This window comes from Marmota flaviventris, chromosome 4, assembly GCF_047511675.1.
Source record: "Marmota flaviventris isolate mMarFla1 chromosome 4, mMarFla1.hap1, whole genome shotgun sequence".
Lineage (NCBI taxonomy): Eukaryota > Metazoa > Chordata > Mammalia > Rodentia > Sciuridae > Marmota > Marmota flaviventris.
In genome coordinates, this window is record NC_092501.1 from 75,890,472 (window position 1) to 75,911,252 (window position 20,781).

At 44.9% G+C, this 20,781-nt stretch overlaps 1 pseudogene; it reads right to left on the reverse strand.

Annotated features, from left to right (window-relative positions):
* LOC114102443 (ribonucleoside-diphosphate reductase subunit M2-like) overlaps window positions 1–20,781 on the reverse strand; it is a 57,639-nt pseudogene that overhangs the window by 25,728 nt on the left and 11,130 nt on the right.

Below are 20,781 nucleotides of genomic sequence, written 5' to 3' on the forward strand. Positions count from 1 at the left end.
TAACATGGAGAATTAAATAGTTTTATTTCTTTGTAAAGAAACTTGAAAGAGTAGTTTGAATAGTGCCTGCCTATTCAATGTCTTATTGCTTTTTAATTGCTGCATTTTTCATCTTTTCTGAGCTGACCTCCTATTTGTGTAAAATGTTAATGGGAGACAAGGAGACAACACAACTGCATTCTTGAGGTATGTGTGAACTGAATAACAGATCGCTGGTGCCCAATCACTGATGGACTTTGAAAAAAGTGATTGATCAATCCCTGATCATGATTTATGGATAAAAGTGTTAGTAGCAGTTTGTATTTTATGCAGTACTCACAGTTGTTGTCATGGTAACAGAAATTTGAACCAGTTGTTTGAGGACTGGTGTCATCTAATAAAACTGATAACTAAAATTCATGCAATCAGAATTGTGCTAAGCAAGGGCTGCTTGTACTTCCAAAAAAAAAAAAAAATTGGATTGAGAGGAAATTTTTGACAAGCAGAAGCTAAGGTGTACATGTCATATACTATAACTTTTTAATGTAAAATTAAAAGTGATATTTTATATCCAAAGATCAGAAATAAAACTACAAACAAAGCATCATGTTGAGGAAAAAGGATGAAGAGGTAAAGTCTGGAAGAGTCTTTTTTTATACAGGGGAAATGTAAATAATGCATTATTGAGGTCTTCTTAGATAAAAAGGTAAAGTACAGTATGTAGATTTGAAAGGTAAGGCTATCAATTACTAGAAGAGAAAAAACATATAACCCCAAAACCATAGGGAAGCAAACATTTATTAAGCAGAAAAAATTAGGGTGAGGGATTGGGGCAAAGAGATAAGACAAAAATAATTGAAGTAGGTACAAATACATCAGTAATCACAAAAGTAAAGAAATTCACTTGCCTACTAATAGATTAAAAATTTGAAAATCCATCTATCTACAGCTTACAGATGACACAGCTAAACAAAAACATAGAAAAATCTAGAGTAGAAAAAATATACTAGGAAAACACAAACTGAAATAATGATTTTAATAACAGATAAAATAGAATTTAAGGAAAATGGTGTTTTAAGGGTAATATGGAACAATACAGTGACTTAAAAAGGACAGACTGCAATTATGGGTTGTATACATTTAACAATGTGGCCCTAGAATACTAAGAGTGATATTACCTCAACTTACATAAAGAAAAAAACCCATAAATATTATTTAAAAACTTACAAAACTTGATCATAATGGAATCCTTTAATTTACTACTATATAAACTGAAAATCCGCACAGTGGATTAGTAAGGACCATTGATGAGGAGATAGAGAATCAAAATCACATTTCCCTGCTTGGTCTGATAATAACCATGTAGCATTTCCATTATCAAAGCAGTTTTCTTAATGATCTGCTGTATATCAGGCTGTTGCCTCTTCTGAAGGGGATAGTTTCGGAGGTCATGGAAGACAAAAACTGTCCTTAAAAACCTATAAAACATTTGTCAAGACATGAAGTGACCAAAAAATGTTTCACGTTATGTAGTAGTGGCTAAGGATGCTGGGTTTCATGATTCTCATCCAAGAAAATGGGCATGGGATTTCCTGCACTGTCTGCATGCTAGGAGTATGGCCAGGAGTCAAGGAGGGGAAAGGAGGTGAAGAGGCTCTGGGCATGCTAAACACCATCTATATACCAGGGTCAGGGCTTGCCACAAGGGTGCAGTTGAGTTTTAGAGGAATTGAGTGAAGGTTGGGATAGATGGGGAACAGATTAAACTGAACAATTGGGGATTGATTTCTTCAGTAGGAAAGGCTGATATGAACAGAGACAGCTTTTATTGTCCTGGAAATGAGGGAATTGGGAATGCCCAGGTGATTAGAGTCCAGCTAATTAAACCTGGGCTTTGTCACCCTAACGGGAAGTCTGGAGCCTGATAGTTGGAGGCCAATATGGGTTTGATGGAGTCCCCTGAACTCCAAGCTTGGCTGGCACATGATGACTGCCAGGCCTTGGAGGTTCATCCAATGAACACTAAGGCCCATCCTGGGCCCACATTCTGATGCCACAGATGGGCATGACCACTCACTTCCCAGGGAGGCTGTGGATTCCCCACTTCATCCATCACTTTTTACAAAGGCTCTAGCAAAAAAAAAAAAAAAGAAAGATATTTCTGGGGAAGGAAATCTAGAAACAAGAGAATAGTGTTGTATTAATGTTTCTATTACCGTGCAACAAATTATACATTTTGCCACAGACCACCCATTTCTCATTTCAAGGATCTGTAAGCCAGAAGTCTTGGGGGGCTCCACAAAGTTATATTCCCGGGGTCCCCAAGACCTAGAATCAAGGTATGATGGACCAGGCCCTAGACACTCTGGGGAAGCCTACTTCTTAGCTCCATTAGGTTTCTGGTAGAGTTCAGGTCCTTGTGGTTGTGGGCCTGAGGTCCACTTTCTCACTGGCTGATTTCTCTACCTCCTTAAGGCATCCAAAGAGCCTGGCCTTGTGGTCTCCTCTATCTCAGAGGAGAATTCCCAGACCCCTACATTTCACATTTCTCTGACTATCTGGTCTCCCATCACCAGAGAAAATGTTTTGCCTTTTAAAGTCTCCTGAGATGAGGTTAGGTCCAACCAGAAAAATCTCCTTATCAACTGAGTGTTAACCTTAATAGTATGTTCAAAATCTCTTTGCTACGTAAGTAACACAATCATGGAGTGATAACCTATCATAGTTACAGGCTTTACTTACATTGAAGGGAAGAATATTACACAAGGGCAAGGGGTGCAATGGTTTTGATGTGGTTTGTCCCCCAAGGGTTCATGCATTGGAGGCTCAGTTCTCAATGTGATGGTATTAATGGGTGATGGAACCTTTAAGAGGTGGAGCCTAGTGGGAGGTAATTAGGTCATTGCCCTTGGAGGGGATTAATGTGGTTGCCCAGGATGAGTTAGTTCTTGAGGGAATTGGTTGTTATGATAGAACAATCCTGACCCCTGAATCACTCTGACCTCTTATCTCACCTTGGGATCTCCCCTTCTTACACAAGCTCTCATCATAATGCCATGTAGCATGTTGTGATAGAGTCAAGGGTGCCCTTACCAGATGCCAAACAGATGGGACTACTCAATCTTGGGCTTTCAGAATCCAAAAATGTTAAATAAATCTCTTTTCTTTATAAAGTATCTATCTCAGGTATTTTGTTATAGCAATAGAAATACAAGAGTTATTAGGTATCATCTTGGAATTCTACCCTTACTACAGTGGTAGAAGATGAAAGGCAGTAAGGATACACCTAAAGGGATTTTGCTGGTGGGGGCTGGCTCTGGTTGCATGAGGAGTTCAATTTAGGGATCTTTTAAAGGCTGGCACCTCTGTGTCACCCTTAGTAGGCTTTCCAGGTGAAAGTAAAAAGGATCAGAAGGCAGCTATGACTGGAAATCTAAAATAGCATGGACTTTGATTGAATGGTGCTCACCACTTTTTGTTCTATTAGTTATTTACCATCACTAAGTGATTGACCATTTAAAAACATTTGAGTGTATTTAAAAAAAACACATTTATTTAGCTCTTGAAACTGCAATGTGAGAAGGGCTTGGGAGGGAAGGCTTGTCATTGCTTCATGACGTATCATTTAGGCAGCTGGACTCGGGGTAGACGGTTGGCTTCCAAGAGAGTGTACCACATGGCCCAGGGTATTAGTTATCTCTCTATGTAACAAATGACCCTACACTTAGCTGTTTAAAACAACATTTATCATCTTGTAGTTTTGGTGGGTCTGGAATCTGGGCCTGGCTCAGGTCTTTTAAGGATGGCATCTAGGTGTGGACTTTGACTGCCCTTATCTCCAGGTTTTTCTGAGAAGGGTCTATTTCCAAGCATGCTTGAGTGGTTACTGGTAAGATTAGAAATTCTCTTATGTGTTGCTGTTGGCTGAATCCTATCTCAGTTCTTTACCACCTGGGTCTCTCCATGCTAGAGTGTGACAGCTGGCTTCCATCAGAAAATTGAGACAGAAAGCAGGAGAGAACACAAGAGAGAAACCAGCATTTTGTCTGTGGCTTAATCTTTGAAGTGACATCCTATGACTTTTACCATATTTTATTCATTAAAAATGAATTACTAGGAGTGGTCCAGGGTCAAGGTATGAGATTATACACTAACATGCATATCAGGGTGGGATGCCAAGGGCAGAGCTGGAACTTGACCCCATCTCTTTCTGAATGCAGCATCTATGCTGCAAACCACACCTACACATGCACACACACCTCACCACACATCACACCCCAACATAACACAAGTACCACACAATATACTACATACCATACCACAAACACACCAGACATATGTACCACACACACACCACAGCTCACCACACACACTCTACAATGTACCATACCACACACACAATATACCACATACCATATCACACATAGATCTCACCACATACATACTACAAAGTATACTATACACATACCACACCATGCCACATACCTATATACACCACTCTACATGCACCATACCACATATTCATACAAACACATATACATACACATATACACCAACATATACACAAAAGCACCACACCCACATACACCTATATATAAGCATATTTACCACACAGTCTATACATATACATACACATTGAGAGGATAGGGGGACAGAGCAGGTTTGGCACGGCCATTGAGAATCAGAGTTCTGGTGTTACTTAGAAAATCCTCTTGGGTCATAAATAGAATTACAGTCCAAGTTGATTTCATTTCAAATAAAATCCAAGTTCAAGATGGAAGTTTAAGAATTCAGACAAGTAATTTTTACAAATGAAATAATTTGTGGGGCTCGTAGGAACTGAGCTGAGTGAGTGGCTGTGCAGCCTGGGGGTTGGGGTCTCTGGCTGGCTGGGCTTGGGAAAGTGCCTTGACCTGTGAGAGTGACCCTGCCTCATGGCCAAAAGCCTGGCCTGCATTAAGTTGTCCTTAGTAAATGTGACCTCACCTCTTTCCCATTCCATCTGGCTGTCCTCACAGGCTCCAAATGAGCTTTTGGAAAGTGGAGTATGGTTTTATGGCTGCTGATGGTCAGTTCCCAGACGGGTCCCTAAGGGGAGTGGGCTGGAAAATGTTGTATATGGATGAGGTGTGGGTGGGGACATGTGGTGTGTGTCACAGTGCTATGCATTTATTTGTATGTGTACATCTTTGTGATAGGACACCCTTCCTTATCTACCAACATCCAGATTCATCGTGCTAAGTGCATCCACTAGGTGGTGCTGCCTGCCTGGCAGCAGCCACATCTGAGCTGGAGGTGGGTCCTGGAAAGCAGGCTTCCCTGACTCCCCACCCTCACATTTTTCAACCTAAAAGAAGCCACATCCCCTGTTCTGCTCTGTGTCAGAAGTTCATGGTCAGCAGATGAACCTCTGCTGGATACTGCTGCCATCAAACCTGAATCCATATTTGATCATGAACTCAATATTACACTGGACTTTGACGTCCTAGTGCAGTATTTGTTAATTTTAGGGAGGAAGGGAATCCTTCATTTGCTCCATGCAAAGCACTTTATATATATTATTCCTTTGGATTTTCCCAACCACTTGGTGAGTGAGGAAACTGAGGCTGAGAGAGGTTAAGGAATGGCTCAGGGTCAAGTCACATAGATGGGAGGAAGAAAGAATCTTGCCCGACTTTAGAGCTCACTCTTCTTCCATAGCACCCTGCTTGGGCCCTGCTCCAAGAAGCAGCCTCAGAAACTCAGTGGATAAAGTTATGCTGGACATACGGTAGAAAACTTGTAGGTACCTCAGGAAGCAGGGACAGAGAGAAAACAGTCAAGGGAGGGAAAGCAAAGTGTACCTGGCTCCTTCCCCTAGCACTCCCACTGTGAGACTGACATGACTGTAGGGTTTTGCTAACCCAAAGTGTATGAGCTGGAACTGACCACCTGTCAGATGCTGTTCACACAAGTTGGCAGCTTGGTAGCCCATATTTGCTGTTTTAGTCAGCTTTTTCTTCGTTGTGATCAAAAGACCTGAGAAGAACAACTTAGAGTTAGAAAAGTTTATTTTAGCTTATAGTTTCAGAAGTTCAGTCTGTGGTTGGATGACTCCATAACTCTGGGCATAAAGATAAGGCAGAAGAACATCATGGCAGAAGGTCTTGGCAGAGGAAAGAAGCTCAGGGCACATAAACTGAGAGAGAGAGAGACAGAGAGAGAGAGAGAGAGAGAGAGAGAGAGAGGAAGAAGAAGAAGAAGAAGAAGAGGAGGAGGAGGAGGAGGAGGAGGAGGAGGAGGAGGAGGAGGAGGAGGAGGAGAGAAGAGAGAGAGAAAGCTCTGCTCACTAGGGACAAAATAGAAAACCCAAAGGGATGTCCCCAGTGACCTACTTCCTCTAGTCAAACCCTACTGGCCTAGTTATTGCCTATTTAATCCATATCAGAGGATTAATCCACTGATTGGCCATATTTCATAATTTAATCTTTCACCTCTGAAAACTCTTGTATTGTCTTACACGTGAGCTTCTAGGGAATACCTTTTATCTAAATGATAACAGATGCTCATTAATGGCTGCCCACTACATACACAGCTCATGTTCCTTGGGTAGTGAGAGCCCCCACTGGGCCCTTCAGTTTACTTATCCTTGTCTGGTACTTGTAGGAATCTGAATCTGTGACCTATGGACAGATTGGAACTCTGGATCCACCTTCCCTGGGCTGAATCCCTGTAATAAGCCATGGGACAGAAGAGCTGGACTGGGTGGCGGGGCATACCAACTTCCTAAGGAGGATCTCAGCCCACTGCCACTCTGCCCACTGCCTGTGGATCAGAAGATCTGGAGCTGGGAAGGACCAGGTACTAGTGGGTTTCTTATGCTCAGACAGGAGCTTCCACAGCAGGGAGACAGAAGGCAGCAAGAGGTAGCCAAAGTTAGACACCTGACAGGTGTCAGCAATCTCCAATGCTACCTCTGGTTACCATGCCTATCTGTACACAGCTCTGTAGGGCAGCTTGGGGGGGCAGGTACATTCATGTGCTCTGGCCCCATCATACCTGGGTTTAAGCCCTGTTCTACCAGCCATGGGAACTAGGGAACTAACTCATCTCCAAGCTTCTCTTTCCCTTTCCATAAAATAGGGCTCATCAGAGTGCCTACCTCCAGTGATGAGTGTAAAGATTAAGTGGGGTTGGATCTGAAAAGCATGCTTGTCAGGGAACACTTATCACATACTGGCTCTTGCTTTTCTTATTCCTCACCTCTGGGCCTGTGCCCTTTAGAGCATTCTCCTCTTAGGCCCCAGCTGCTTTATGTCCTGTATCATCCAGACATGTGGAAAAAGCAAGGGATGGCCATTTACCACTCCCTTCTTAGGCCGTCACCTTCCATGCATTCAGGGTGGGACATTGTTCTTGCTGGACACTGGACTTCACAGCAGCTCTAAGGAGTAGTTTCCTGGAGCCAGTCAAACACTGGGCAGTTGCCACTCTCTAGACTCAGAGGGTAAGAGTGGGTGGGGAATGTTGTGGTTTGGATGTGAGATGTCTTCTCAAAATTCCTGTGTTACTGCAGTAATGTTCAGAGATGGAATGATTAGATTTTGAGAGCTGTAACCTCGTTACATGCCCATAGGGATTATATCTTGACTCTTCCTTTTCTCTTTCTGCTTTCTGATGATTGCCATGAGTTTAACAGTTTTCTTCCATATTCCTCTTCCACCCTGGTGTCTGCCTCACCTTGGGCCCAGAGGAACAGAGTTGGCTGACCATGAATTGAACCTCTGAAACTATGAGCTAAAAATAAACTTTTCCTCCTCTAAGTTGTCCTTTTTGAGTATTTTGGTCACAGCAAGGAAAAGCTGACTAACATAGGGAGTTAAGCCCTGGAGGAGCCATGCTATTCGATGAGCATGTTCCTAGCCCTTAACTTTCTTCCTTGCCCCTGCTGCAGGGGTTTCTGTGAGCAAGTAGGGAGAGGGGAAAGGGAAAAGGAAGACATTCATATGTACTGAGTGCTGGATGGTGTCTAGTGTCAGGGCAGACAAAATCCCCCATCTCCTTACTCATCACCCTTCCCACAGAGGTGGACATTAACAGTGTCCTTCTTTGCAGAGAAGGGAACTGGGACCAAGCAGAGGTCATGGGGTTGGCCTGAGGCTGCCCAATCTAAATCTAAAACTGCCCCTGTGTGTACCCAACACATACTAACAATTCTCCAGATGCTTTCCTGGGGGCAGGCTCTGTAGGAAGGAGCCCCTGGAGGAGGCAGCAGCCTTCCTGAGTGACACACCTGGGCCATCCTTGGATGCTGAAGCATTGGAACTGGAAGGGAATTAGCTAGAGGAGTTTTATGGGAGATGAAGAAGTGGAGGGCCAGGCTTGTCACTTGCACTTCTGTAAAACTAGAGTAGACCCCTTTCAAGAGCCCATAGTCCAGGTCACCATACTCCAGGAAACCAGATGTCCCATGGCTCACAAAGTTGACCCATTGTGGGAGGTACAACCAGGTCCAGGGCAAGGTGGAGGGGTGGAGAAAGGGAGGGAACAACCACAGCACACTTGCCTCAAAGCCACCTGTCTCTTGAAGTCCTGGAGGAAACCTGGTGGTAGCACCATCTTTGCCCAATAAGGGACAGCACAGTAAGAGCAATGAAGATATGACCAGGCCTACACTGCCAACATTTTGTGGGACACCAAGTCCTAGCTTCCTTTCCTGGGAAGCAGTGATCCAGGGAGAGGGAAAGAGCCTGAGGAGGAGTGCACAGGGGCTCCACGGGAGGATTCTACAGCGAGGCCCCATCATGTCCTCCTCAGCAGCCATAGCATGACTGATCCCAAGTCTGCACCTCTAGGCTTGACTTCTGATATCTGCACAAAGGTGTTGTCCTGTCTGATGGCCCCAACTGCTCAGTCCCCAGTTTTCTCATCCTCAGCATATCTGCAAGGAAGCTACCTCTTCTCCCCTGTCCCGTGACCTCCTGACCTTCTGCATCCCTAAGGCTGTTCACACAGTCAAGGCAGGAAGCTGGGAGCCTCTTCCCTGCCCTCTCATGCCAGTCAGTCAAATAGTTACACCTGATTTTAGGTCTAAAACATATGAGATCCCGCTTTTCTGCTCCTTACTTTTCTGCCTGAATGTAGGAAGACACCCACATGACTGTGCCTGCTTCCAGCCTCACCACCCTAGGCTTCATCCAGCTAATTCAAGAAATAGCTCATGAGAAGCTTTCCCAAGATGGTCACTGTGCTACCATGAGTCTCCATGTGATCACATGGTATTTGTCTCTTGGTGCTGCCACTGTTCCACAGCTCCCCATCACTTGGAAGATAGAGTGGAGGGGCCTTAGCACCAGCTAATGGGCCCTTCCTACCTGTGGAAGGGCCATTGTTGGGTCAGGACCATTGTTGGCAGTGGGAATAGAGGCAGAAACCTTCAGGTAAGGAGTACCCTCACTCAGGATCACTGGAAGGAAGATAAGGTGCTTTGGGCTGAATGTTTGTGTCCTCCTACAAATGCATAAGTTGAAATCCTAAGTCCCAAGGGTGACAGTATTACAAGGTGAGGTATTTGAGAGATAATTTAGGTCAAGAGAATGGAACTCTCATGAATGGGATTAGAGTTCTTATGAAAGAAACCCCAGAGACCTCTCCTATCCTCTTTCTACCATATGAGGACACATCTTCTATGAACCAGTAAGCAGTGCTCACCAAACACGGAAATTACCAGTGCTTTGATCTCGGAATTTCTGGCCTCCAAAACTGTGAATGATTAATTCCTGCTGTTTTATAAGACACCCAGTCTATGGTACTTTGTTATGGCAGCCCAGGTGGATTAAGACAATGGTGGTCATCAGAAAGACTAAGCACTTGATTAGAGGGTCTAACTTTCTGTTCCACTCACTTTTGGACCACTGGGAAGGAAGTGGGTACCTCTACATATGTCTGTTCATTCTCATCCTTTCTAATGAATTATGGTCTTAAATATAGTCTCTTCCTGAACTCAGTGAGTTGTTCTAGAAAATCATCAAACCTGAGGGTGGTTGTTTATGGAAATACTCAAATTTGTAGCTGGCCAAGCAGAAGTGCAGGTAGCCTGGGGATACCTGAGATTTGAGGTTGGCATCTGAAGTAGGGACAGTCTTGTAGAACTGAGCCCTTAACTTGTGGTATCTATACTAACTCCCTGGAGTAAGTGTGTTTGGGCTGAATGTTTGTGTCCTCCTAAAAATGCATAAGTTGAAATCGTAAGTCCCAAGGGTGACAGTATTACAAGGTGAGGCATTTGGGAGATAATTTAGGTCAAGAGGATAGAACTCTCATGAATGGGATTAGTCTCTTCTAATTGAATTGAATTATAGGACACCCAACTAGTGTAGAAGAATTGTGTTTAGCTTCCTTCTCTATCCACACCTCCTACATGGTCTGTTTAATAACAAAGTCTCAGTCTCTCTGTTATGAGATACTGGCGCCTACTCTGAGGCCAGGTGACTGACTCCCTGAGCTCTGTGGGAAGAGAAGAAAGTGCAGAGCAACCGGAGATCCTCTGGGGATCCATTGGAGGCCTGCCATCTTAGAATAATTACCTAAGGGGAAGCACATGGCATTGACCCCCTTGGAGAAGGCTAACACTCAGGCTGACAGAAGGGCTCTTACCGTAATTCTATGAGGCACCCAGGGGGATCAGTGCTGGGTTCACAGCACATCCTCATGGCAGCCTTGGGAAAGGAGCCTGCAGCACTGACATCTTGCTTTGATAATAAGAGTATTGTCGTAAAGACTCGCCTCTATCCCAGGGTTCTTAGTGAGCATATCTGCATTTCAAGAAGCTCATAGTGGGGCATGGAAAGTAAGTTCTGGAGAGAGATATATCCCAAAGTACCCTGGACTGGATCTGAGGGTCCTATTCAGTGGAGGAGTTCAGGTTGTTGGCATAGGTCTCAGGGACACCCCTGACCTCTTGCTCAGAGCCAAGTCATGTTCAGCCTGTGCCCAGCACACAGGGCTGCTCTGGCTGATGCTCCTGAGTATCTGTTTAGTTTGCTCAGGCTGCCCTAACAAAGTACTGCAGAATGAAGGCTTAAACCACAAACGTTTATTTTCTCCCAGTTTTGGGGACTGAATGTCTGAGATCAGCGTGTTGGCAGGGGTGGTCTCTTCTGGGCTTGTATATGGCATCATCTTCCTGTGTCTTCACATGATCTTCCTTCTCAGTGTGTCTGTGTCCTGATCTTCTCTTTTTGTAAGAACACCAGTTATTAGGAGCCACCCTAATGATCTCATTTTACTCTTAATTACCTCCTAAAGGTCCTATCTCCAAGTACAGTCACACTCCGAGGTACTGGGAATTAAGACTTCCACATCTGAATTTTAAGGAGAACACAATTCAGCCTATAATAGCATCCCAAGAGAGAAATGGGTTTCAAAGACTTGGGAGGAATTTCCTCTGTAAAGATGTGTTGGAATTCCCCCTTTCAGCCTGATGGGACTATAACAAGAGATTTAGAAGCTGCTTTTGCTAAATGTACTGCCTGTTCATCTGGGCCTGCAAGATAAAGTTTAGCATCTGTCTTTATTCTTCATTAAGGAGTGTTCATCTAAAAACTAGTAATTCAACATTTATTATCCCCAAATTGGCCTAATCTATCTCAACCATGTCAAGGCTGAAGCAAGCTTTGCAGCATCCTCTTTCAGTCCCCTGGAGTGGTACCTAGAAGTTTTTGGTTATTGTCTTACACCTTACAAGAGGCAGGCACATTACACCACAATGAGACTGCTTCTCCTAAGTAGGAGCCATTATCTCATGGGAACTGACCTGTTCCCTTCCAGGACAACAGGTCTGATAGATAAATTCTGAGCAGCAAGTAGAAATTGCCCCCTCAAGTGATATGGACTTCTCCAGAGCCACCTCACAGAATCAGGAGTAAAATAATAATCAACCAGAACACAGCTTGACCAAGACTACTTAATTATGAGTATGTACTCCTCTTTCCTCCTGCCTCAAATCTTCTTCTATTTAAACCTAAAGCTGATGTCATTTCATGAAGACAGAGATAACACATGATGTCTCTTTACTGTCCTACTATAACCATGGTGATTAAAGTTTCTTTCCTGCATTTCACCATTATTTTTTCCATTTGGTTTTTGAGGTGAGTGGCTGGACCTGATTTTCTTGGACTTCCAGAGTCTTCTGGCCTGGGACTCTGTATGAGGATCCCAAGTGACCATCAGCTCTGTGTTGGATTTGCTCCTGATCCCCATGGGGGAGGGGCATCTAGTGCAGATAAACTAGAGAATGGAATAATAGATATGACACTATTAATTCCACTGTTCAAAGATCAGAGTGGACCTACCTGAGGCTCAGGCTTTAAGGTGGCTGAAGTAGAGTGATCATGGGGCTGGTATAGCTATGCTAGGCACTGGGGTCTTTATGCTGATAACAACTCTGGAAATGAATGGAGTTTCCACAATTGCTACGTGGCCATTGTACACTGGACCTTCTCTGCCCTCTTAACAATCTCACAGAATAACATTTTTGGATCTTTTACACCATATTTTTTTTCCTGAAGTTTCTCTTTGAGAAGGAACATGCTGTATGTTTGAGTGTGGCTGCTGTGCTTGGTGTTGGCCTGGGAACAGGACGTGGTAGTAGGAATCAGGGTATTGGAAAAATCATAAAAACATGTGTTTTGAGGGTGTTATAAACTCTCCAGTTTATTAAAAAAAATTCACATGATGTAACAGGAATGCAGTCAGAGGACTCAGGCCAGGCCCTTCAATTCCCACCTCTGTGCCTGGGAAAGATATTGACCCCTTAAGATGTAAAGCAGGGCCCCAACCATGGAGAGAAACTCATGGGTCCTTGGGACCATGATTATGCAGGATGTCATTTTATCTCTTTTAACTTATTCAGAAATTCCACCAAGACTGCTCATATGCATGAGGCTGACCAACACAGTCATAAGGACTAGTTGAAAATTTTTGGGTGGTAAGAGTGTATACCACCTGTTCACTCATTCACTCAACAGACATTTGTCAAATTCTTTCTGAATACTCACTGAAACCTTGTAGCAATGGTTCTCAAAGTGTGGCCATAAGACCGGGAGTATCAGTGTCATTAAGATTTTTTTTCTTTTTAGATATACATGGCAGTAGAGTGCATTTTGACATATTATACATACATGGAGCATAACTTATTCTAATTAGGATCCAATTCTTATGGTTGAACATGATGTGGAGTTACACTGGTCGGGTATTCATATATGAACATAAGAAAGTTATGTCCAATTCATTTTACTGTCTTCCCTATTTCTATCCTCCCTCCCTTCTCTTCATTTCATTTTGTCTACTTCAATGAACTTCTATTCTTCTCTCCCTTCCCCTTATTGTAGTTTGACATTGGAAATGCAAGACCTCAGGTTCCAACCCCTACTCACCTCTGAGGTGTCCCAGCACTCTGTGCTTCAACCAGTCCTTATAGCCGATTCTGATGCCCTTTCAAGATTGAGAACCACTGCCTATATACTATACCACTGCCTATACTGCTCAGGGATGTGGATAGAGGACTAAGTATATAAGTATAAAGGGGGTAATGGAGAAATAAAAGAAGTGTCAAGTGTGTAGGAGGGAAAGGTGACCAGATAGGGGAGCAACTTGTGAAGTTCTCAAATACTACAGCATGAAGTTTGATGTTCCTTGAGACTCAAAGGAATCCATTTATGGATTTAGGACTAGAATTGGACAATATCATCATACCTCTAGCAAGGTCATCATGAAACCGGTATTGGAAGTGAGTTGAAGAGATCTAGCTTAGAAATACAAAGACAAGTTAGGGGGCTGATGTAGTAACAGTCCAGACTAATGATGATGAATTGGAGAACTAATGGTGGTTGGGGAGGGGGTGAGCTGTATTTGAGCAACATTAGGCAAATACAACCCACTGTGCTAACTGGTGGGGTATAGATGAGGGCAAGGGGACACGCTAAATGATTCCCAGGTTTCTGGCATGGGTACTGGTTGGTGGTGATGTCATTCTTTGGAGCAGGGAATGTAGTTTGGAGGAATCAATAATGAGTTCAGTTTGGGACATTGTGAGTCTGAACTGCTGGTAGAACTTTCAGATGGAAATGCAGGTCCAGTGCAGGGGAGGCCAGGCTGGAGGCTTAGTGGGAGGTGGGAAGGGCTCCCAAGAGAGCAGCAGGAATAATCAGACTCCAGGTCCTGGCTTGGCCTTATATAAGCATAGCCCTTGGATCATTATACTTCACTGAATTAACTCTGGCTTGAGTACAACGGTGGAAGAGAATCAGGGACATTGTGTACAGTGTCCCTCACATGGACAGAGAGTTGGGTGGAGAAGGGCTCAGAGTGGCTGTGGCTGCCAGAAGTGTGTTCTCCATGGGGCCCTCATGGTGGGAGCTGAAACAGTCCTGAGTGGGGCATGAGGACTCCTTTATGCTGCTCAGACCCTAAAATGTCCCTCGGAGAGGATATGTGACTGAGCAGAAGATAAAGGGGCCTTGACTTACACCCAGAAGGGATCACTCTTCCTAAGAGGAGGTAAAGGGAGCAGGTGCATTGTTCCCAGGATCATACTTCATTGAGTGGTTTCCTCACTTCACAATAGAGAGCCAGGGAAGGGAGTGCTTCAAAGACTAAGAGGGCCTTTCTAACTTCCAGAGCTGCTGTTCATCCAAGAAGCCCCCACTGAGATGTCTTAGGGACTACAACTTTGGAGTTCATGCACAAGGGGCCTGTTTTGGTCTGTTTTCTGTTCCTGTAACAGAACATCTAGGACTGGGTAATTTATAAAGAACAGAGGTTTATTTTGGCTTGTGGTTCTGGAGGCTGGAGAGTCCAGCATCATGGTGCCAGCATCTGCTTGACTTCTAGTGAGGGCCTCACGGAAGGACAAGTGGGAGTGTGCAGAAGAGACAAAACATGAAGAGTGGCCTCACTCTATAACATCCCATTCTTTTTGTGTGCACATATGGTACTGAGGATTGAAGCCAGGGAGCTCTACCATTGAACTACATCTCAAGCTCCATTTATTTCTTATTTCGAGACAGGCCTTGCTAAAGCTGGTCTCAAACTTACCGATCCCCCGCCTCAGCCTCTGGAGTAGCTGAGATTACAGGTATGTGTCATTGTGCCTTGTGCATTCTTATGTTCTAATCCAGTACAGCAAGGATGAGAACTCAGGCACTCCCAGTCCCGCAGGAAAGCAATAGATCCTACTTAATGACCTAATCACCCCCAGCACTGACACAGTGGCAGTTCCTTTTCAGCATGGGTTTTGGAGAGACAAACCACATTCAAACCATAGCAGACCCTTCCCATGGGAGCTGAGTCCTACAGGCATCAAGGGTCCCCTCAGAACTGAAGTGGGGTGGTTCTTTGACTCATTCTCCTGGTGATTGTGTCAGGTATTAGCCAGTGAGGGGGATAGGTCATAGCCTATCCTCACCAGACATCACTTTACTGTACAAAGAGCCTGAAAAGGCACTGTGTGAAACCCTCCCTGGATGGTGGGCATGAGGGTTTCAGACTGGATTCTTTTTCTTTCATATTTATGTCATTTTATTAAGTCTCTGGTTCTTTTTTTTTGGGGGGGGATACCTGGGATTGAACTCAGGGACACTCGGCCTCTGAGCCACATTCCCAGCCCTATTTTGTATTTTATTTAGAGACAGGGTCTCCCTGAGTTGCTTAGTGTCTGCTTTTGCTGAGGCTGGCTTTGAACTTGTGATTTTCCTGCTTCAGCCTCCCAAGCCATTGGGATTACAGGCATGTGCCATCCCCCCCCACCCCCAGCTAAGGCTCTGGTTCTTGGCGGTGGTAGTGGGGACTTTCATGAGATGAAATCACAAACTGGGACCATTTGGGTGAATAGGAGGGTGAGCACAGTTTGTGTCAGTCACTCATACAGTTTTGAGGGGAATATGTTGATCAGTAACAGTACATGATACAGTGATGACCCAGGGTGAGGCAGACACCTTCCATGGGAGCCTCCTTGGGACAAGTTTGCTGCTGCATGCAGATGCATTTCCTGATGCAGGCACTTCAGAGTCTAGTGGTGATGAAAGGCAGAAGGACACTAATGACCACCTATGGACAGCGTGGTGTTAGGAATGTGCTGTGAACATGTTCAGGAGAGCTGTCTGAGGGTCCCCAGGTAAAAGATGGAGGAGAGACCTCCGGTGTGGGGAGTGGAGGGTGTTAAGACATGGAGGTGACAGGACCTTCTGGAAAGACTCAAGGAAAGGAGTTTCCTGGGGTTCACCACAATTGGAGAAGTTAAATGGAAGCCAGGAGCCATGAGAGACAGGTTAGGGCTAAGCAAGCTGTGGAGACCGGACACAGTCCCCTCAGGCATGTAGCTCTACTTGGTAGGGGACAAAAGCCCTGACATCATATGTACTCTAGCAAGATCATTCTAGTATCAGCTGTCTGGATGATACAGGATGGGTTGGGAGAGGAAGGAATGGCCATGGAGGTAGTTCAGCAGGGCTCTGGAGCTGACCGGGGAGATTGGAGTTAAGAAGGGAGGTGGTATCCATCAGGAGCATCTCAGACATTGTTGCAGCTTCTCTGACCATCTTATTTTGAAATCAATGAAAATAAATAAACTTAAAATTTTATTGTATTGTTTTTGAAGAGAGACTTAAGAAATTAAGTCACCATTTTTCAGGCCTCCAGTTGTCTTCAAATTCCTATTGAAAACTTGGACAGGGGACTTATAACATCCTTGTCGACTGTCCTTATTAACTCAACGTTTTATTTAAATTGCACTTAGCACCTGCCTCCAATTATTCGGCTCTGTCAGAGAGCAGAGTTCTGATTAAATGCTTTAGCACAGTGTCACCCCAGGCACAGACCATCATCTGTCTTCATCAAACCAGCGTCCTCAGTGGCCTGACAGCAGCATCTGGGAAGGAGCAAGGATGGTTAGTGCTAAGAGACCATGCCGCCCAAGACAGCCTCCATGGAGCTCAGAGAACCATTTATATTCGTTACTGTTCTCCCCAGTCATTGTCCCTGGTTTTCATGGGCCACTGGCGAGCAGACACTGACAGCCTGGCCAGGTTGTAAAATGGAGAAAGTGGGGAGGTTAACAAAGGCGATGATGCTGATGACAGTGACCGTGAGCTAAGGCGGCAGCTGCAGCTTCTTGATGCTGATGAGTCCTGCCATTTTGGGAACACCTGCCATGGTCAGGTACCATACCAACCAAGGACCTAACCCTTCCTGGATATTCTGTGCCCTATAACCACAACCTCTGAGGTCAGTGTACTCAGGGTCTTCTTCCGCTTTATGGATGAGGAGATGGAGACTGGTTCATGACCACTTAACCTGAAAAAACAGGTCTTTCTGCCTTAAAACCACCACATAGCTCTGTTGTTACTTGCAGCCTCTATTCAATGCTTGAGAAAGTGACTCCCCCACCCTGACCACTGGCTTCCAGGAGACAATCCCTGGCCTGCATGGAAGGGGATTCTGTGCTGGATGACTCTGACATCATGAGTTGTCACCAGTGTTGATTTCATTAGAGATGGGTCTCTAATGGAGGGTGTATAGACTGCAGCTGGGGTTCCATGTTTGCGGGGAGGCTATAAAACTCAATGGTTAGAAATGGGACATGGGGAGAACCATGAAATAAATAGGCAACTTCACGATTCCACTGCACGATGAGGAGACTCCCTGGGGCATCAGGTTGAGACTTACCAAATCTGGCTCAGGCCCAAATGAATGATGCTTGGGTCAGAGAGAGGAGGGAGAGGTGTATTGGTTGATTAACTCTTAGGTTCAAACCCAGGGAGGACAGGAAGGAACTAGTTGTCAGGGTGAGTAATTTTGGAAGGTCTTGGGAGGTAATAGAAAAATATGTGATAAGATTGGTGCGAAACATAAGGTTTTGAGTGCCAGGCCTATGTGGGTTTGAGGCTTTCCTCTTCTCCTAACCAGCTTCAGTGTCTATTTGACGTTGCAGGTCTTAGCAGCTTCTTTTCAAATAGAAATCAAGGTTTATTGTGGAGGGACATTATGAAAATAAACCAAAATAATTCTTCAAACCTGATAGGAGACAGGAAACTTTCTCTGTAGAGTCAGATAGTAAATATTTTAGGTTTTTCAGGCCATAAGGTCTATGTCACAACTATTCAACTCTGCTGTTACAGCCTGAGAGCAGCTACGGATAATACATGAATAGATGGACATAATTGTGTTCTCATAAATCTTTATTGACAAAAATAGACAGGAGGCTGGATGAGCAGGGTTACAGGCCTTAGTTCAAAAAGTAGTTGTATAATTACAAAATAGTAGGCGTACCACTAATGTAAGGTCCCCTCTGTCAGAAGCACTGAGGACTGAGTGGTAGAGAAATTGAGGAATATGTTCAATAATGTAAAGATCAGCAGAGGGACTGGGCAAAAGGAGGGAAGGGCTCCTCAGAGAAGTGCTGGATTGCACCATAAAGCATCTGCTGTCACATATGCCACAAGGACATGGGCATGTCTGCTCCAAACACCTTGCCCCCTCATCTGAGGGAGGATGGAAGGTATACTGGACCACTGGGGGCTCTGGCTATATGAATGCATTGTGTGGGGGTGCTGTATAGTCTTGGAATGTGACTAACCAACACCCCAAACTGCATGGCACCTGACACTACAGGGGATCCTCACAGTGGCTAGGGAAGGGATCACTGAACCCCTGTAGAACTGCTGGCCCTGACAGTGGCCACACTTGCTGGGGAAGGGGCTGTGAATACCCAATTCCTCTTCCCTGGACTGTGGGAAGCTGTGGGGCCAGTCCCTGGGTGTAGGAGTACCCCAAGTTCAGTCCCCTATGCCAAACTCTCAGTTGGACCTAATTTGCTGTGTCCTGGTTGCACTTCTACAGGCCTTTACTTTGGATCCAGCAGCAGAATCTCTGAGCCCATCTGTCTACTGGGAGCTGCAAGAAAGGCTTCAGGGAGGCTAGAGGAGGAGGGAGGCTGCTCTGGGTCCCTGGGGATTGTCATGTCACCTCATGTGCAAAATGTGAGTTCTGTCCCTCACACAGGGAGCTCTAGGCCCCTACCTGGCATTTGCTCTGTGGAAAGCATGAGCAGAGAGGATCTTTTTGGTGGATCAGATGCCTTCAGGGAGGCCACAGCCTCCTGGGTTGAGAAGGTTGATAATTACAGAACAACAGTAGAAGCTGTTTGGCATTTACACTTTCTGTTTAGCTATTTTCTAATCAGAATTGTCTTGAATTTTAATCTGTTTTAATGATGGCAATATAGACACTCAGAACTGCTCTAAACTTCCTACTAGGCCATCAATATGTGGCCATCAACTTGAGACATCTGCCCATAAACCCATCTCTCCAGCTCCTGTGACTGACCAGCAACCACACCCCCAGAGACAGGGATGGGTGCAGTTCTGCATCTGCACTTGATTAACAAGACCTGTTTGTCACTGTCCCTCTTTTCCACTCTCTCACAGGCTGCCTGCCGGCAACACTTGTCAGCCTGCAGCCCACACTATGCTTTTCATCGTCCCATTAGCAGAGGGATGTTGAGCAGGAAGAGTCTGTGTCCTCTCCCTTGTGCTTGACCCTGGAGTCTCTAATTAGCTCATGATACCAGCAATCCATAATTTCCGCCCAAGCCCAGCTTTGATTTTTCCAGCACAAACATTGCTTGAGGACCACCGATAAGGCTTGAGGGGACAGCGCAGAGAGCCTGGCAGCTCAGGAGCGCATATCCAATGTCGCTGATCCCTTAATGAGGAATGGGGGCTTTGAGGGCAGGGGCCAGGGGAAGCAAGGGCTGGAGAAGCCCCAGGAATGCCTTACACTAACAAACCAGCCATCCGGCAGGGCAGCTTCTTCCACCCCATCTCGATATTCATGGAAACTTGTGCTAATTATGGACCAAGCAATGTGGCTCTGGAAAAGATGTCCCTTTGTAATCTCATGACCTCTGGTGATGATGCTTTAGAGCTGTGACATTAATATAAACGGTCCACGGTAGGTGGGCAGGATGAGAACATTTCGGTCCCCACAGCCTACCCAGAAGGCATGGTTGCTGGGAGGATGGACCATCCTGTCTTGCATTGTGAATAAGACTGTTCACACCTGTGGTCATTTTCTATCCACTTGTTTCACCATTTAATCAATTCTCACGACAGCCTTTTGAGGCACAAGTTATAGATCAGGAAGTTTTGCCGAAGGTTATTCAGCTAGTGGAGCAAAAAAAAAAAAAAAAAGTGGTAGGACCTAACACCATTTGGTTCCAAATCCCATGTAAAACTCTGTGATGGTGCAGCTTCTTTGAGTCCCAAGAGGTGGCCTCACCAGGGTCAATGGACCAATTTCATGGAGGAATGAGGAAGAAGGAAGGCAAAGGGAAAAGAAGGGAAGAAGAAAGGGCTGTCTCCAAAGGCAGAGGCTACATGCTGTCATTTAGAGGGTCATGTAAGAATCCACAGACATGGACTGACATCCTGGCTTGGGCAGCTGCTGTCCAGGGCTCACCTGGAACGTGGGAGCCCCTGATGAATGTTTGCTAAATGAATGAACAAACACCCTGGAGAGGTAGATGCTGTCATTCCCAATCTTCTGAGCGAGATACCAGGTTGCCAGAAGGTTCCCTGAGGATCTCAGGCCCACCTGGTAAACAGACATGGACTTCACAAGCAAGGAAAGTGCTGTTTTATGCAATCATTACTACATGGTATAATTTAGTTTTTATGAAGATGTTACTTTATTTCTTGTTAACAAGAAGATTAAATGAGACTTTAAAAAGTATATTAAAAATTCCCCATTGCTGAAGCAACACGT